Source organism: Rutilus rutilus (genome assembly GCF_951802725.1).
Source record: "Rutilus rutilus genome assembly, chromosome: 24".
Taxonomy (NCBI): Eukaryota; Metazoa; Chordata; class Actinopteri; order Cypriniformes; family Leuciscidae; genus Rutilus; species Rutilus rutilus.
Genome location: NC_140228.1, coordinates 21,619,798 through 21,638,168, shown reverse-complemented (window position 1 = coordinate 21,638,168; position 18,371 = coordinate 21,619,798).

Sequence of the window (18,371 nt, the reverse complement as noted above, 5' to 3'; positions counted from 1 at the left end):
CAAGGGAACTGCTGAGAGACAAACCTGGTGTCAAGTACGGTCTACAATACCCAGCAAAACTACGGATCTCATTCAACGGCAAGGAACATTACTTCACGGATCCAGACAAGGCCGTCAAGTTCGCAGAAAGCTGCTTTGGGTCCGGGTGATTGTTTTAAAGATATCATGCATCCGAGATAAGTGCCAACAATACACTCTCTGAGTGTAATTATTATTATTATTTTTCATAACCACGATCCATAGACTATCTCCTTCCTTTCCTTTGATTTTTCTTTGTTCTGAGATGTTGTTCTGAGATGTTCTTCTGAAATTCTCTATTGTGGAGCTGTGTTGATTATTGCTTGAAGGTCAACGAATAAGAAGTTTATGTTAGGTGTTTTCTAGAAGTACATAACACTCATTTCTGTTCTGATACTAATTTGTTCCATTTTCAATTTACCTTGTCTCGCGCCGCTGGTTCTAATTGTCGGTCAGATGACGGGGTTGTTATTTAAGTTAGTGGGTGGGCGGGGTGGGGACCTGTTTAAGATAGTACTTCAAAGCGTTAAAATGTGTGGTGATAACGATATATTAGGTAGCCTACCTAATGATCCAGAGTAATGCTGTAACATCAGGTAACAAACAAGGGCTGGTTTTTGCTTCCTGGAATGTGAAAGGTCTAAATCACCCTGTTAAAAGAAGCAAGATACTATCACACTTGAAATCACTCTCTGCGGATGTAATGTTTTTGCAGGAAACGCACTTAAAACCGGATTCCAAGGATAAGTTGAAATGCAGATGGATAGGAAATGTATATCAGTCCAATTTCTCTGTTAAAGCTCGGGGGGTTGCTATTCTAATACGAAAAGGTGTGCCATTTAAACTTGAAACACTAAAAGCGGATAAAGACGGTCGGTACATTATCGTGTCTGGTGATTTGCATTCCTTTCCTATTACTTTAGTGAATGTCTACGCCCCAAATTATGACGATCCAGATTTTTTTAAGAAAGTGTTGGCTCTTATCTACTAATCTCATCATAGGGGGGGACTTTAATTGTGTTCTAGATGTGTACTTGGACAGATCATCATCTAAAAGAGCCCCTCACTCTAATTCAAGAAACTTTTTAAATGCATTTATTAATAACTCTAACTTAGTGGATATATGGAGACTTTTTCACCCCATTGAGAGAGATTATACCTTTCACTCACAAGTTCATAATGTATACACACGCATTGATTATTTTCTAGTGGAAAACAAATTAATTTCTAATGTGTTAAATAGTAAGATCCACGATATACTAATTTCAGATCATGCTCCTATCACATTTGAAATTCTCCTTAATAATCTAACATCTTCACGTCCTGTGTGGAGAATGGATCCTCGACTTGTCGATGATCCTAAATTTCACGATTTCATGCTTGCACAATTGGAAATATTTTTTGAGAAAAATGACACCCCCGAAGTTTCACCAGGATTACTTTGGGAAACACTGAAAGCTTTTTTAAGAGGATGTGTTATATCGTATCAGGGGTCCAGAAATAAACTGCATAAAGCAAAACTTTTAGAGTTAGGGAAACAAATTCATCAATTAGATAAGGAAAATGCACAAACTCCCTCATTAAAAACTTACAATAAAATTCTACAGTTAAGATATGAGTACAATAAAATTGTTTCAGATAAGTTGAGTAAATCATTCCTCTTCATTAAACAGAAATATTTTGAATTCGGAGAAAAGCCACATAAATTGCTTGCAAGGCAGTTACGTAAATTAGAAAGTGACAAGACAATTCATAAGATCAAGACAAAGCATGGAGTACAATGTGTTTCATCTAAGGATATAAACAATTGCTTTAAGGAATTCTATTCAACTTTATATTCCTCAGACCCTTGTACAGACTTAGAAGCTATGGATAAGTTTCTAAATAATTGTAACCTTCCCTCTCTTACTCAGGATGAGCGTGATTCCCTTAATAAGGATATATCTTTAGGAGAGTTAAAAGGCACAATAAACTCCTTAAAGAATGGTAAAACTCCAGGCCCAGATGGCTTGCCCTCTGAATTATATAAAAAATTTAGTGACACCCTCTCCCCCTACCTGCTCAGAACATTTGAGGAGGCATCAGTAAATGGACTCCCACCGAGATTCAATGAAGCAATCATAACTGTTATTCCCAAAAAAGGTAAAAATTCAGAGGAGGTCGAAGGATACAGACCGATTTCTCTTCTTAATGTCGATCAGAAGATATTGTCAAAAACACTCGCAAATAGACTTGGTAGATTAATTAGTGGTCTAATTCATCCCGATCAGAACGGATTTATTCCTGGCAGAAATGTCTCACAAAATACTAGGCGTCTTTTCAATATAATGCACCACTCCAAAGCTACTCAAGATAATCTGGTAATAATCTCTCTCGATGCTGAAAAGGCCTTCGACCGAGTGGAATGGCACTATCTTTTCGCAGTGTTAAGAAAATTTGATATGGGTGATAAATTTATAGATTGGATTAAGATTTTGTATAAAAGTCCCACAGCACAGGTATTAACCAATAATACCTTGTCTGGCCCCTTTAATCTTCATAGAGGGACAAGGCAAGGTTGTCCCCTTTCTCCTCTCTTATTTGCATTGACCGTGGAGCCTCTCGCTCAATCCATTCGTTCTGATCCTTCTATTCATGGCTTTAACACCTTAAATGCAGCCAATAAAATATCTTTATATGCAGATGATATCCTGCTATATATTACCAATCCCCATTTGAGTCTGCCAGTTATTCTGGACACTATAAATGTTTTTGGGATTTTTTCGGGCTTTAAAGTTAATTTAAATAAAAGTGAGCTTATGCCCATCGGACTAAAAGATTTGTCTGCGATACAATCTTCTCCATTTAAAGTTTCAATGGAAAGATTTACTTATCTTGGAATTGTTGTTACCATTAAATATTCTTCACTTTTAAAGGCCAACTTTACCCCTTTAATTTCCAAATTGCAAGCAAATATTCAATTTTGGAGAGCACTTCCGATTTCTCTGTATGGCAGAGTAAATGCAATCAAAATGATATTTTTACCACAAATATTATATATTTTCCAGAATGTTCCTATCTTTTTACCTAAATCTTTTTTTAAGCAGTTGGATTCGATTATTCTTCCTTTTTTGTGGGGATACAAAAATCACAGAGTTAAGAAGGCACATCTCTGTAAACCTAAACAAGAGGGAGGTCTGGCGCTCCCAGACTTTCGTCTTTATTACTGGGCTTCTCACATCAGACAAATTTCAATGTGGTTGGATGATAAAAATGTTCGTCCAGTTTGGCTCCAAATAATTTGTGATCAGTGTTATCCCTACAATCCAGGAGCGGTGATTCTCTCTCCTGTAACTCTGAATCATTATATCTTTAATAGTAATATCATAATAAGGAGTACATGCCGGATCTGGAAACAGATAAAAGAACATTTCAAGATAAAATCCCTTTCATTTCTAACTCCTATTACTAAGAATCCATCATTTACACCATCAAGATTAGATGGGACCTTTATGCAATGGGAAGAACTGGGTATACGTACTATAGGAGACCTTTTCTTTGATGGGATTCTAGCATCCTTTAGTCAACTGCAACAGAAATTTAAACTTCCACAGTCATTTTTTTAGATTTCTGCAGATTAGGAACTATATACGTGCTCATACACCTTCATTAGACACTACATCACCCTCAATCATTGATAAATGTCTTGATCAGTGTCAAGGAAGTAAAAAGGCATTATCAATAATATATAACCTGCTGCAATCCTTTCATTCTCCCTCTACAAAATTTCTCAAGGAGGACTGGGAGAAAGAACTAGGAGTAGAAATTTCTGAGGAATCTTGGCTGAAGAGTTTAAAAGATATTAATGAACATTCTATCAGTTCCAGACATTGCCTTATTCAGTTTAAGGTCATTCACAGATTGCACTATTCAAAAAAGAAACTGCATAGAATTTTTCAAAGTGTTTCGCCTCTTTGTGACAAATGTAGTTCAGTAGATGCTGATTTGTCTCATAGTTTTGTTTTTTGCTCCAAGATTCAGAGTTATTGGAATGGAATTTTTGATGTGCTTTCAGAAATTTTTAAGGTGCAAATGCAGCCAGACCCGACACTCATCATTCTGGGATTCTCTGAACATATGCACCCATTGTCAGGAATACAGCACAAATTGCTTGCATATAGTTTAATTACGGCCAAGAAGTTACTCCTGTTGTTCTGGAAGAAAAAAGAGGTTCCTACTGTCAAGTTATGGCTTGGAGAGATGTCTTCTACTTTACATTTGGAACAAATCAGATACTGTTTGAAGGGAAAATATGAGCAGTTTGATAAAATATGGCGCCCTTTTAGCTGTTATCTAGATGGAAACCTTGTGGATTAATGTATCTTTGCTAATTTAATGTTTTAACATTCCTTCATCATACCTTTTCAAGTCAATGTAAACAGGTCGGGTATGGGTTGGTTTGTTTATTTATTTTCCAATTTTCCAATTTTTTTTTTTTTATTATTGGTAAAGAGACATCTGTAAGATTGTAAGATTGTAAAATCCTTAATTGTCTTACAATAAAACTTACTTGACAAAAAAAAAAAAGGAAAATACAAAAATTAACTAAACAATTAACATTTGTAAGAAAAATACAATTACCACACAAAACACAACACTCTCCTTGTAAACACACACGCATATACACACGCACGTGGCCTACACACACACACACACACACACACACACACACACACACAAACACGCTAAAACTGCAGGGCGGCGATATTCCTCCTGTCAACCAGCATACGCCATTAAAGCGCTGTGATGGCTAAGGCCACACTGAATGAGCACTTAGTTTACTTTGAATATGAAGTGATATTTTGTTTGTTTTAGAGGATTAATGTTTTTGTTTGTTTATTTACTAATTATTTTGTTTCTTTAAATGTTATCTACCCAAACACATGTCTCTTTGGTGCTGTAAATCCCAATGAGCAACAAAGTCAATAATCATTTATTTCTAGAGTGCACGCTAGTGAGTAAATGAGACCACAACCAAGTTATGGGTTTAACATTTTATTTAAGTCTGTTTAAATGTGTACATCTTACCCGTGGTTCCGCCGGGCTCCATGACTGCAGCATGGAACAAAGGCTTGGAATTAAAAGGGCGCGGCCTTTCCTGGTGTCCCTTATATATTCAGTTAGGAATTATGGGAAATGTAGTTTTTGGGATAATGTTCCAGGGGGTTGTGTGTTAATTTGAATGTTTAATAGATGTTTTGTGTGTGTATGTTTAAGTGTATTTTCATTATGACTTTATGATAAATGTGATTTTTATTTTGTTTATTTGAGTTTGTGTATAGAAGTATTTCTTTCTTTCACCCGTTTAAGTTTGATGTAATTGAGAACTTGTGAGACCCCTGTAATTATAAGAATGGTTTGGTCCAGCTTGTTAAAAGGGCTTCATTTTCTGTGGCTGAGTTAGTTCGGGTGAGGGATTCCTGAGTAAACATCTGAGACCCAGAACTCAGTTGTGTGCTGATGCACAAGTTATAAATCAGTGTTGTTGTTTTTTTTTTTTCTCCCTGCACAAAGTGTTGTTAAGTAAGTGTTGCAGTCAATAAAAGTACACTTTGTTGACTCCATGCGTGTCTCCTGAAAAATTTATGGAAGAACCCTTACAAGATGGTGTCAGAAGTGGGATTCTGTCCAGGAGGAGACTGTCTGTAGAGAGTCAAGTACTAAAAGAATGGCGCCTAAGAGAGCAGTACGCGCTGTTGTTCCTGCTGATGTCCAGAGCGCACCAGATGAGGGTGAGATGCTGATGGAGGATGCGACAGGTGTGGCTGAGCAGGTGTCTGAAGAGGAGTCGAAGGGTGATGTACTGGAGCTTAAGCGGATGTTTCAACGGTTCATGCAGGATCAGCAAGAGAGAGATACCCGTCAGATGCAAGATGCAGCTCGTCAAGAGACGAGATGGAAATCGCTTCAGCATCAGTTCCGTCTACTACAGGATGAGGTCAGCCAGCGAACTCCATTGGAGGATTTGCGAGACAGGGGAGACGCTGAGGTGGAGGAATCGCCTAGAGCTTCTGTTGGCTCCCGCATTATGAGCCATGGTTATGTGCTGAAAGAACCAAAGATTCAACAATTGTGTGAAGCGGATGACATCGAGCATTATTTAACCACATTTGAACGGATTGCTGAGGTGTGCAGATGGCCAAGGGAAGATTGGGCCATTAGACTCATTCCATTGCTGACTGGCAAGGCGCGCAGCGCATATGAGGCCATGGATGTTGCAGACGCAAGTGACTACCCGCAGGTGAAGGAGGCTATTCTGAAAAAGTATTCCATTAATCATGAAACGTATCGACAGAGATTTCGAGCTATGGAGGTGCTGGAAGAAGAGACCCCTAAAGAGCTGTATGTTCGACTGAAAGACCTGTATCAAAAGTGGGTGAGACCGGCAGAGAGAACGAACCAGGAGATTGGAGAGATAATTGTCCTTGAACAATTTTTGCGGATGCTTAGCCCAGAGCTACAGACGTGGATCAAGGAACACGGCCCGTCTACAGCTGAGGAGGCGGCGCGTCTGGCTGAGGTATTTGTGGCGGCACGACGAAGAGCTGAGCCCTGGAGTCTCGCTCGCTGGAAGACTGCACGAGATGGAGCTTCTCGACGACCGATTTCAACATCTCAAGGAAGTAGGTTCACAACTGAGGCAAGTGGAAAACGAACTGAGAACTCTGGTGTCTCTGGTTTAGAGACTATTAAGTGTTATAAATGTGGTCAACTAGGTCATAAAAAGCCAATGTGTCCGCAATTGACAAAAACACTTACTAATATGTGTTATGTGCCTCGAGAAACTATACCTGAACCTGCGAACATTCCCATCCCAAAGCAAGTGATAAGAACTGTTGAGTTGAATGGGAAAAAAGTCTCTGCCTTGATAGATACAGGTTGCATGCAGACCTTAGTTGAATCAGAACTTGTACCTGAATTGGGTGTTAGTGGTGATACCCCAGTAATAGTGAGATGTGTTCATGGGGAGGAGCGTCAGTATTCTGTCACTGATGTATACCTGGGTATAGCGGGGCAAACCTATTTGATGAGGGTAGGACTGGCACAGAACTTGCCATACCCAGTTATTTTAGGTCATGATTTTCCTGCGCTGATGAATTTGTTACCTCTTTGGGATACTTGTAATGTAGTTCTGACACGGGCTCAAAGCAGACAGAATGAATGTGAGGAAGAGGAAAACTCATTGTTGTCATTACCTTTTTTTGATTCTGAACTGTCTGTGAATCAGTGTAAAGAAAAGAAGTCTAGGAGGGAAAGGAAACAGGAAAAATTTAAGAGAACTGTAGTGCAGGCTAGGGAACTAAAAGAGCCTGACAAATTGTTGAATGCTGATCAGATCCCAATACCTGAAAATTTGAGGCAGTTGCAGAAAGAGGATGCTGAAATTTCTAAATTGTATTCCCAGGTGGTAGAGGCAGCTCAAACAGGGTCAAACGTATTCATTTTCAAGGGAAATCTTTCAGTGTGATGAATGATTTGCTATATCGTAAAACAGGGGATAAATTACAAGTGGTGTTACCTGTTAGTGTACGTAATACAGTAATGACACTGGGGCATTCCATTCCGTGGGCTGGACATTTGGGGAGGCGAAAGACTCATTCTAGAATTAGTAAACATTTTTACTGGTTGGGAATGTCTAAGGACATTGCTGAATTTTGTAGAGCTTGCCCTGAATGCCAATGCTGTGAAATTCGCAAACCTTGTAAGGCACCATTAATACCTTTACCAGTTATTGATGTTCCCTTTCAGCGGCTGGGAATGGACATTGTAGGTCCACTGGAACGGAGTAAGACCGGCTATAAGTATATGTTAGTCATTTGTGATTATGCGACACGGTTTCCAGAAGTGTTTCCGTTAAAAAACATCAAAGCTAAGGCTATCGCTTCATGTCTGGTTCAGTTTTTTTCTAGAGTAGGTATTCCAAAAGAAATACTAACCGATAGAGGAACGAATTTCACGTCTCAATTTCTGCAACAGGTGTATCAGATGTTGGGAATAAAAGGATTAAAAACAACTCCCTATCATCCGGAGACAGACGGGCTGGTAGAGAGATTTAATCAAACTTTAGTGCAAATGCTTCGGAAATTCGTGAATGAGGTGGGGACCGACTGGGATCAGTGGCTACCATATCTTATGTTTGCTTATAGGGAAGTTCCGCAGGCGTCAACTGGGTTTTCGCCATTCCAGCTCATGTATGGCCATGAAGTGCAGGGACCATTGTCCCTTGTGAGAGAGCTGTGGGAGGGGAGTTTGGGGACTTCAACCAAAACAAATGTTATTGATTATGTGTTAGCCATGAGACAAAAATTGCAACAAATGACTAAATTTGCTTCTGCCCATTTGAAAGAAACCCAGAAAAGACAAAAGACGTGGTATGATAGGAAGGCGAAGACACGATCTTTCGAACCAGGTCAGAAAGTTCTCGTCATGCTTCCTACCTCTGAAAATAAACTTTTGGGTAAATGGCAAGGGCCGTTTGAAGTAACTAAAAAAATAGGAACAACCACTTATGAGATAGCAACCCCAGGCAAGGCACGATCACATCGGGTGTTGCATATTAATTTGTTGAAGAGATGGTACTCGCAGAGTGAGAGCACAGTTGTTAATCTGATCCGACTAGTGAAGGATGAGGAGGAGCCAGAAGAGCAATATTTACCTGGTAGTCAACCTTCGCTGCCTATTGACCTTAGTCATCTTCCTGTAGACCGTCAAGCTCAAATTCAGCAATTGTGTGATCCGGAGTTGTTTAAAAATCAGCCAGGCTATACCACAGTTACAAAGCATAAAATAGTGCTTAAAGAAAATGCGCATCCAAAACGAATGAGCTATCGCATCCCTGAACGATTGCTGACAGCTTTCGAAGATGAAGTAACATTGATGCAGCAAATGGGTGTAGTTGAATCGTCAAAGAGTGAATGGTGTAATCCGGTGGTATTGGTGCCAAAAAAAGATAATACCCTCAGGTTTTGTATTGATTTTCGCTATTTAAATTCCGTCTCCAAATTCGATTCGTATCCTATGCCTCGTATTGAGGAGTTAATTGAAAAACTCGGAAAGGCTAAGTTCATTAGTACTATCGATTTAAGTAAAGGGTACTGGCAGGTGCCTCTGGACTTGGAGTCGCGAGAGTTGACCGCTTTCCGTACACCAAGGGGGCTAATGCATTTTCGGGTGTTACCGTTCGGCTTGCACGGGGCACCCCCGACTTTTCAAAGATTGATGGATACCGTATTGGATGGTTTGGGAGAATTTGCGGCAGCTTACTTAGACGATGTTGTGATATTTAGTACATCTTGGGAGGATCACCTTCAACATCTTCGAGCGGTTTTCCAACGAATTAAAGATGCTGGTTTAACCATTAATCCTGCAAAATGTTCATTAGTAAAAACCGAGACCGAGTACTTGGGGTACGTATTGGGAAATGGAGTTATTAAACCTCAAGTGCAGAAACTCCGTGCTATTCAATCCTGTCCACTTCCAGCTACAAAAAAACAAATTAGATCATTTCTTGGTTTAGTCGGTTGGTATCGGAAATTCATTCCCCATTTCTCGACCATCGCGGCACCGTTAACTGATTTAATTAAAAAGACGAATCCTAACAAAGTGCAGTGGACTACACCCGCTGAAGAAGCATTCTGTGAGCTAAAGGGGGCGCTGAGCAATGAACCCATTTTATGTAGTCCTGATTTTGAAAAATCGTTCGTTCTTCAGACAGATGCGTCCGAATTAGGGTTGGGAGCTGTCCTGATGCAGGAAGAGACCGGAGGAATGCATCCCGTGGTGTATTTGAGTCGGAAATTATTTCCCAGAGAAACTAGATATTCTGTGGTGGAAAAAGAATGTTTAGCTTTGAAATGGGCTCTCGACTCATTGAAATATTATTTGCTCGGCCGAGATTTTGTTATCGAAACGGACCATAAAGCTTTGAAATGGTTGAATAGGATGAAAGATACAAATTCTCGCTTGACACGATGGTTTCTATCTATACAACCCTTTCGTTTTACAGTGAAGCATCGCCCGGGGGTCGAAAATATAGCAGCAATTGAGAACTTGTGAGACCCCTGTAATTATAAGAATGGTTTGGTCCAGCTTGTTAAAAGGGCTTCATTTTCTGTGGCTGAGTTAGTTCGGGTGAGGGATTCCTGAGTAAACATCTGAGACCCAGAACTCAGTTGTGTGCTGATGCACAAGTTATGAATCAGTGTTGTTGTTTTTTTTTTTTCTCCCTGCACAAAGTGTTGTTAAGTAAGTGTTGCAGTCAATAAAAGTACACTTTGTTGACTCCATGCGTGTCTCCTGAAAAATTTATGGAAGAACCCTTACAAGCGCTAACAGTTTCTTGTTCGGCCGCAGCCAGAGTGGAATGAAATTGACGCGAATCCTTTCGTTTTAATATAGTTGAGACAGTAGCAAAACAGCAGCGCTCCGTAATCAACGAGCGAACGTCGGGTAACCCCAACAACGGAATCCTCCCCGCTACTCGGCAGAATACGCTGCACTTCTGAAACGACAACTTTAATTAAAAGACATATCAGAGCATGACGCATATATACAAATAACCTGCATACTTGGGGTGCGAGGAATCCCAGTCACGGCAGTCCGAAGTGCCCATAAATCAACGTGCACGCTGTAACATGAAACACAAGGCATTTCAATTTACCCACTGCCCTATAAGGGAAGGATAGACGCTACAAAAAACAGCGTTCCTACCTGTGAAGAGGCTGCAGACACATCAACCATGGGAAACAGTACTCGTTCTCCTACATGCCATGGGACCACACAATTTTCCTGCATGCCTCTTCACAGCATGCGGAACCAGAAAAGCAAGGAAGAAACTCTGTGACGTGACTCAATCAGGGCAGGTATATATGCTCCGCCTTTAGCTGTGATAGGCTTAATAAATAGACCTGAAGCAACCAATAGTAGCCTGAAGCCAAACATCTATACTGCCACATTCTACCCCTCACTTTTGTATCGTCGCCCCGACGATAAGCAAACCCTTGCCACTCAATTCCAGGGCCTAAAGTGGGCAGAGACAAAATTAAAAAGGAGCGACAACGCACTTAAGATTATTTATAGAGGGCGATGGATAGGCGTCATCATATTCAAATCATTCAGGTGGGCTGGCACTCATACCGAGAAACGAGCGACACAAGTTCTCAGCCATGACGGCTACACACAGAGAAACAAGTGATACACAAGTTCTCTGCCTTGACGGCTATTCAATGAAAAACACGAATGAGATACTTGTTACAAGTTCTCTTGCCATGACGGCTACACACAGAGAAACAAGTGATGCGCAAGTTCTCTGCCTTGACGGCCACTCAATGAAAAACACGAATGAGATACTTATTATGAGTTCTCTTGCCATGACGGCTACACACCGAGAAACAAGTGATGCACAAGTTCTCTGCCATGACGGCTACTCAACAAACACAAATGAGATACTTGTTACAAGTTCTCCTGCCATGACGGCTACACACACACCGAGAAACAAGTGATGCACAAGTTCTCCTGCCATGACGGCTACACACCGAGAAACAAGTGATGCACAAGTTCTCTGCCATGACGGCTACTCAACAAACACAAATTAGATACTTGTTACAAGTTCTCCTGCCATGACGGCTACACACACCGAGAAACAAGTGATGCACAAGTTCTCTGCCATGACGGCTACTCAAACACAAATGAGATACTTGTTACAAGTTCTCCTGCCATGACGGCTACACACACCGAGAAACAAGTGATGCACAAGTTCTCCTGCCATGACGGCTACACACCGAGAAACAAGTGATGCACAAGTTCTCCTGCCATGACGGCTACACACACCGAGAAACAAGTGATGCATCATGCACAAGTTCTCCTGCCATGACGGCTACACACCGAGAAACAAGTGATGCACAAGTTCTCTGCCATGACGGCTACTCAACAAACACAAATGAGATACTTGTTACAAGTTCTCCTGCCATGATGGCTACACACACACCGAGAAACAAGTGATGCACAAGTTCTCTACCTTGACGGCTACTCAGTGACTGGAATAGACAAATGACGAATTCGAATACAGGCCCGAGACTCCTCAATCCACTCGCTAATGGCAATGGCTGACCGGCCATTTAACTCAGGGCACCTCCCATCCCTTGGTACAAAAATCGTTCAATCAAACCAACATTAGCACCAATGTACGGGACCGGGAGTGTAGTGGGCAAAACGTTTGCGTCACCAGGGGCACGTTCTTGATGTAGTATCTCATTATCGGCTCGCAACTGCGCCACCAACTCCCTGAGCTCTTGGAGTTCCTCACTCATGGATTACAATATGCCACTTCTTACTTACCAAAAAAAAACAGAACCCCCTCAAGGCAGGCACAACCGAAACTTGGGAGACTCAACGGGCACTGCTGTTTTGCTGCTTTTCTAGAAAGGAGAGGAAAAACAAGAAAAAAAAAAGAAAAAAAAACAATTCACAAAAATAAACACCCACGTCTCTGTCTCAAGTATGGGAAACCCTGCCGACTTACGCCAAATGTGGCATTAAGAGGAGTTCCTAAGGATCTAATGTAATGACTACGCCACCTGGGAATTCTCAACCCAGGAAAAACCAACCTAATAAATAGGCTGCACAGATTTATTCCCTTAACAGGACAAGAGACGTGGATGAATAAATTACCTTTTTTTATTAAAGGACACAAATATAATAAATAATTCAAGACAAAGACAATACAAGGAAAATGTTCAAAATACAAAATACACAAACCTCACAACATCAACACAAAAATAAATACACTTAGTCAAAAGAACACTCAAAAATAATCAGACAACAGGACTGAGGGAGGCCAGCAGGGGGACACTCAATGAGCACCACAACACTCCATAAGTAACACCAGAGATGCAAAAGAAAAACCAAAGCAATAACCACATCAGTATCACCTTCACACCGGTGCACATCCACAGCACAGCACAAGATAATCCACAAGGCAAGCCCCACCCCTGTTTGCTCTTGGACACTCAACTCCTAATGACATCAAACGACAACACATGTACATAGAATAATTAAATACAGTTCACAATCGAAACACGAATACAAAATAACAAAAAAAAGGAAAATACAAAAATTAACTAAACAATTAACATTTGTAAGAAAAATACAATTACCACACAAAACACAACACTCTCCTTGTAAACACACACGCATATACACACGCACGTGGCCTACACACACACACACACACACACACACACACAAACACGCTAAAACTGCAGGGCGGCGATATTCCTCCTGTCAACCAGCATACGCCATTAAAGCGCTAACAGTTTCTTGTTCGGCCGCAGCCAGAGTGGAATGAAATTGACGCGAATCCTTTCGTTTTAATATAGTTGAGACAGCAGCAAAACAGCAGCGCTCCGTAATCAACGAGCGAACGTCGGGTAACCCCAACAACGGAATCCTCCCCGCTACTCGGCAGAATACGCTGCACTTCTGAAACGACAACTTTAATTAAAAGACATATCAGAGCATGACGCATATATACAAATAACCTGCATACTTGGGGTGCGAGGAATCCCAGTCACGGCAGTCCGAAGTGCCCATAAATCAACGTGCACGCTGTAACATGAAACACAAGGCATTTCAATTTACCCACTGCCCTATAAGGGAAGGATAGACGCTACAAACAACCGCGTTCCTACCTGTGAAGAGGCTGCAGACACATCAACCATGGGAAACAGTACTCGTTCTCCTACATGCCATGGGACCACACAATTTTCCTGCATGCCTCTTCACAGCATGCGGAACCGGAAAAGCAAGGAAGAAACTCCGTGACGTGACTCAATCAGGGCAGGTATATATGCTCCGCCTTTAGCTGTGATAGGCTTAATAAATAGACCTGAAGCAACCAATAGTAGCCTGAAGCCAAACATCTATACTGCCACATTCAACATTAAACAATTTATGTTAAAATACTCAACAGATGTTTACTTCATCCCAATTACAAGCAATATAAACAGCATATATGGTTAATATTTCCTCTTTAGCTTTGTTAGATCACATTTAAGAATTGCAACCTTGTGCGGGAACAGCAGGGGTAGAAACAAAACTCACTTTTGGACTCACACTCTCTCACACTTACACACAATCTCTCTCTCACATGCACGCACACACTCACGCCTGCACACACACACACACACACACACACACAAACACACACTCACGCACAGACGAACACGCAGACACTAGACATGACTCATGACAAGTATTACTCCATGCAGACACAGAATTGTGGCCCCAATCGATTCTAGGATTGTGCTGAGTGAGCCAGGGATGACCAAGTACTACTGGTGCCAGTGGAGAGTCCATGAGGAGGAATGTTATAGTATCAGAATGGTTGCCAGATGTGGTGAGGGTGATGGATTCAGTAGCGTGTGAAATATCGGGGAGTTGCTGACCATTAAGAGCATTAACAGATATCTTGTGCATGAGTGGGAAGATAGGAATTTGAAGTTATTGAGCCAGTTTAAAATCCATAAAATTACCTTCCGCCCCAGAGTCCAGTAAAGCCTTGGTGTCGTGCGTGTGAGTTGCCCACCTTAGTCTTACCGGGAGGAGTGTAGATGATGAGGTCTTCTCGGCGGAGATCCCACCCGATAGTAGCCTCATTGTTACTACCGGGCTTGATCTTTTACTGGACAGGAATGGATGAAGTGGCCCGCTTTACCACAGTATAGGCAAAGCCCTTGGGATCTCCGCCTTTCTCTCTCCTCCCGGGAAAGCCTAGCTCTACCCACGTGCATGGGCTCGGGATCGGAGACGGGGCTGACCGTGTCCCTCCTGCCGGTGCGTGAGTCCTCCGTGCCGCAAAACTGATGACTCTGCTGAAACCGGCCTATCCTGCTCAACCGAGCATCGACTCTTAGCGCCAGTTCGATGAGTCCATTCAAGTTATGAGGGAGGTCCAGCATGTAAATCTCCCTCTGGACACGGTCAGCCAACCCATGCAGGAATCGGTCCCACTGCTCCTCCTCGTTCCAATGGCACTCTGCGGCCAGAGTGTGGAACTGGATGGAATATTCCGACACCGAGCGCTCTCCCTGGTGGAGATCGGCGAGTAGTCTGGCCGCCTCCCTACCCGCCACGGCACGATCGAAAACCCTCTTCATCTCCTCGGAGAGTGCCTGGAACGAGGCGCAGCATGGATCTTGATTCCCCCACACCGCCGTTCCCCAAAGAGCCGCCTTGCCCGACAATAGTGTCAGAATGAATGCCACCTTGGTCTGTTCATGGCGAAACGTCTGCGGCTGTAATGAAAAGTACATCGAGCAACGGGTAAGGAATGCTCTGCAATACTCGGGCTGATAATCAGGTGATAATCAGTAGCCAGTCAGGCAAACAACACAGAAAGTCACAACACAGATGGTGGGTCAGACGATCACAAGCTTCGATGGTAAGTGACTCAGGGACCTCGGTGGACAACTCATGATGGTGCTCGGTAATCCAGTGGTGTTTCCGTCGTGACGGTGCTCGTAAATCTAGTACTGAGTGCAGAAATCCAAACGAAAGACACGACAAAGAACAGAGGGGAAATCCACAATCCAGACGACAGCACGGGAACAGAACGGGAACACACCGAGAACCACAACGATCTGACAACATGAGACACCAGTTACTGCAAAAATAAAGGCAGTGATCAGTGATCAGCAGTGATCAGTGATCAGCAGTGATCAGTGACCACGCCCACAGACACACACACACACACACACAATACGCAAGACGAGAGAGAGACAGTGGATTCATGAACTGTGACATATGAGGACATCTGTGTCCTCATAAACCAAACAGCTTAAAAAACATACTAAATGGTGTTTTTTGAAATTCAAAAAAGGCCAAAAGTTTTCTGTGATTGGTAGGTTTAGGGGTAGGGTTAGTGTAGGGGGATAGATTATACAGTTTGTACATTAGTAAAACCATTACACCTATGGAGAGTCCCCGTAAACCACATATCCAAGTGACTGTGTGCCTGTTTCTGTGTTTCAGGAGAAGGCAGTGGATTTGTCTAACGTGCCCGAGGAGTACCAGGACCTGAGGGAAGTGTTCAGTAAGTCCTGTGCTGCTTCTCTTCCTCCGCATCGTCCTTATGACTGTGCCATAGACTTAGTACCAGGTGAGTCTCCGCCTAAAGGCAAGTTATATTCACTTTCTGTTCCAGAGAGGGAGGCTATGGAGAAATATATTTCTGATTCTCTAGCATCCAAGTTCATTCGTCCTTCCTCATCTCCAGCGGGGGCGGGGTTCTTTTTTGTGGGGAAGAAGGATGGATCTCTGCGACCGTGTATTGATTTCCGGGGGTTGAACAACATCACGGTAAAGAATACCTATCCTTTGCCGGTGATGTCTTCAGCCTTCGAGCGATTGCAGGGAGCATCCATTTTCACAAAACTGGATTTACGTAACACTTATCATTTGGTCCGCATAAGGAAGGGTGATGAATGGAAGACCGCGTTTAATACCCTCAGGGGGCACTTTGAATACTTGGTCATGCCGTTCGGGCTGTCCAACTCCCCAGCAGTCTTCCAAGCACTCGTCAATGACGTGCTGAGAGATATGGTTGACCAGTTCATATATGTTTACCTGGATGACATATTGATTTTTTCATCTTCTCTCCAGGATCACGTTCAGCACGTCAGACGAGTGCTCCAAAGGTTGCTAGAGAATGGGCTTTTTGTCAAGGCGGAGAAATGCGTTTTTCATGCACAGTCTGTTCCTTTCCTAGGGTACATCATCTCGTCTGAGGGAGTGCATATGGATCCTGACAAGGTTAAGGCTGTGATAGATTGGCCAAGTCCGGATTCCCGTAAGGCCCTACAGAGGTTTCTGGGGTTTGCCAATTTCTATCTGCGTTTCATTCGCAATTTCAGCCAACTAGCCGCGCCTCTGACTGCCTTGAACTCCCCCAGAACGACGTTCAGGTGGTCCGATACAGCCGAGGCTGTATTCGCTAAACTTAAGAGTCGCTTCGTTTCGGCTCCCATCCTCATTGCCCCTGATCCATCACGTCAGTTCGTGGTGGAGGTCGACGCATCAGAGGTGGGGGTAGGAGCAGTACTTTCCCAACGTTCTTCCACAGACGACAAGATGCATCCTTGCGCGTTTTTGTCTCATCGTTTATCACCTGCCGAACGTAACTATGACATTGGTAACAGAGTTGTTGGCAGTCAAGTTAGCGCAGGAATGGCGACACTGGTTAGAAGGGTCAGGGGTACCTTTTATAGTATGGACCGATCACAAGAACCTAGAATATATCAGAACCGCCAAAAGACTCAACTCTAGGCAGGCTCGGTGGGCACTTTTTTTTCGGACGTTTTGACTTTTCTCTCTCGTACCGCCCGGGTTCCAAGAACATCAAACCTGACTCTTTATCTCAAATTTTTTATCAATCCGAATGCCCGTCTACTCCCGAGTGTATTTTACCCGAGACCCTATTTGTGGGAGACTCCACTCTCAGGTGGGAGATCGAATCGAAGGTCATGTCGGCCTTAGAAGGGGTAACGCCTCCGATTGCCCACCGAATCGTTTGTTTGTGCCAGAGGAGTATCGGTCCGACGTTATTCAGTGGGGACATAGTTCCAGCATAGCATGTCATCCAGGGGTTAACTGCACCAGTTTTTTGGTAAAGCAACGATTCTGGTGGCCATTAATGGCTCGCGACATCCGGAGTTTTGTCTTGGCTTGCTCAGTTTGTGCCACTGGTAAGACTTCCAATCGACCCCCAGATGGGTTACTTCAACCGCTGTCAGTCCCTTCGAGACCCTGGTGCCACATCGCACTAGATTTTATTACCGCCCTCCCGCCCTCCCGCCCTCCCGCCCTCCCGCCCTCCCAGGGCAAGACGGTCGTTTTGACCGTCGTGGACCGGTTCTCAAAGGCGGCTCATTTTATTCCCTTGCCTAAATTACCCTCCGCCAAGGAGACAGCGGTAACTGTTATAGATCACGTCTTTCGTTTACATGGCCTCCCGATGGATATGGTTTCTGACAGGGGTCCCCAATTTGTGTCCAAATTTTGGCAAGAGTTTTGTAAACTACTGGGGGCGAGTGTCAGTTTATCTTCGGGGTTTCATCCCCAAAGCAATGGACAAACCGAGAGAGCCAACCAAGATTTGAAGAGAGTGTTGCGATGTTTGGTTTCCAAGAATCCTTCCTCCTGGAGTCAACAACTCTCAATGGTGGAGTACGCCCACAATTCGTTACCAGTGTCATCCACGGGCCTCTCTCCGTTTGAATATAGTTTAGGTTACCAGCCACCAGTTTTTCCCAGTATGG